Here is a 2,592-nt window from a genome sequence, read left to right on the forward strand (position 1 = left end):
GGTTTCAATGTTTACCTACTTGTTGAAGTTGTTGTTGTTGTTGTGATTAACCCTAATGTCAAAGACAATGGTGTGGCGTATATATCAGATTATTTTGCTTGAGTATGGGTATTGATGTATTATACTTGTTTTTTTAGTTTACTACGTGTACACCAATGAGGTATCTAGGGTCTCTTGTCTGGAAATTAGGTAGTTGGGTTTTATTTCTATGCTTGAGGCTCATTATGAGCTTATTCACAATGGAGGTATTGGTCTTATGCTTGTAAGCTTCGATTCTAATATAACATACTTTACAGAAGATAACATCTAATATAATGTGCATTCTGGTTTTGTTGAACAATAAAATTATTGATTTTAAAAGAAAAATCTTTTTCTAATGACTTGTAATTTCATTTTTTATTTATTTACCACATTATTGAATTTAAATTTAGAAAAAAAAAATCAACTTTTAACTGATTTTACAAATCGAAACCTAACTACTTCAGTTTGTAGTCACGTAAAACTGCCCATCCATCAATTCCATCGATGGCGAACAACAAATCTCTGCCAAATTGGTGTCCATCAATCTGGTTCCGACTAGATTGAACGTTTAATCGATTGGGCTTTAGTGTTCTAAGGATGCAACCGTTCTCTCCTCTGTGGTTGCAACATGCCAAGGATACGGTGATGACGCCGTTGAATGGAAACGCCGACCGCTGGATGTGGTTGTCATTCATTACGGGCTTGGGCTCTTATGCAACGTTTTTGAGCTTGTGACTGGGTTTAGTTTTGGGCCTGGCCTTAAGCCTTTTAGAATTATCCAGCTAGTTTTATTTTACTGGCTTATTACTTTGCTTGTTCTGCTTAGTTAATAGGCTCTCAATCAGTGGAGTAGCTTAACGTTAAATGATTAGGCCTATTCTTTTTATCTACTCTTAATCGGTAAGAGGGTAGGTAATGGTTTTTTCTGACTTGAATATCAATACATCATCGATATTTTTTCAAAAACAAAAAAAAAAATTAATCCATACTAATAATTATTTGTTATTTTATTTTACTCTTAATTTAATCATTTAGCCTAATACCAAGTGGTTTACTAGCATTTTCCTTTTTGTAAGGGGGAGGTTATTGTGAGTTTGATTCACAATTAACTCGTTTTGGCATTTGAGTTGTTTATTTTGAAAAAAAATAAAGGGAAAATGCCCATTTAGTATTAATTGTAACTTTTCATTACTCATTCCAATGACAATCTTTTATATGAGCTCATTTGAATGAAAGTAAACTTTTTTGTGCCCAAATGGTCAAATCTTTACTAAAGTCTTAACAAACTATATTATTTTAAGACTATTTTACCCCCACCTCTTCAACATGAAAAAACTTGGCCGGAACCTCGGACTCCGATCACCAGCCGTGGGACTCCGGTCACCGGAATTTCCCCGACCGTTGGACTCCGGTCACTAGAATTTCCCTAGTAACCAGTTATTGACCCCTAATAACTAGTTACTGATCCCCAGTAACCAGTTACTGACACCCAGTAACCAGTTACTGACCCCCACTAACTAGTTACTGACCAGTTATTGACACCCAGTAACCAGTTACTGACACACAATAACCAGTTAGTGACTCCCAGTAACTAAGTTACTTTAGTCACCGGCCGTCGGAACTGAGTTACTGACCCCCAATAACTGAGTAATGATTCCTTAAAAGGCTATTGACCCCGGGTAACTCAATTACTGACCCCCAGTAACTCGAGTTACTGACCCTAGTAATCGATTATTGACCCCTAGTAATCGATTATTAACCCCCAGTAATCGAGTTACTGACGCCTAATTATCTGTAACTGACCTCAATAATCATGTTAAAATATACTTTATGTTCAAAAATCACTCTATTATGATTTCTAAACTAAAAATATGCAAAACAAAACAACGTATTACATCAAATCTTTCCCATCTCACCTCTTTGTGGACAAATAATCATCTAAAAATCCATTTAACATCGGCACCATTTACTCAATTACTCACACTTAGATAACAAAATTATGCTCAGAGACTATCATACCAATAAAGGAAGCAAAAAACTGAAACAGAACACGTCCTTTTGGCTTTTTGGTGACCGACGAATGTGAGTTTTCGGACCGACAAACTTGATGCGGATCCTTGTCACCGCATATGTGACGTCAACGGCCTGCTCCTCAGCATCCAGATGTTGTCGCAATCATCATCTTGTTGAAAAACAAGATTGAATAACCTCATAACCACGTCTGAGTTGGTTGACCTCACCAACGAGGATGCAGATAACGTAGTGGAATCGAAGGAGGAGAGATCTAAGCACTTGCCAACGCCAGATCGGTGGTGGATCTGGTCCTTTCTCGTCGGAATGAGGTTCTCGCCGGGCTTGACTGAGAAGTCCTCGCCGGTGGCTCATGACTGCCCTCGTACTCGTCGTTTGTCAATCTCTAGCTTCTTGAGGGTGCGGTAAGCAAGGTCGTCGGAGATGGAGATGGTAGAGGAGATGATCTAGGCGGCGGTGATCTTTGAGAGAGAGAGAGAGAGAGAGAGAGAGAGAGAGAGAGAGAGAGAGAGAGAGAGAGAGAGAGAGAGAGTAGAGTAG

The sequence above is a fragment of the Fragaria vesca genome, linkage group LG6, assembly GCF_000184155.1.
Source record: "Fragaria vesca subsp. vesca linkage group LG6, FraVesHawaii_1.0, whole genome shotgun sequence".
NCBI lineage: Eukaryota > Viridiplantae > Streptophyta > Magnoliopsida > Rosales > Rosaceae > Fragaria > Fragaria vesca.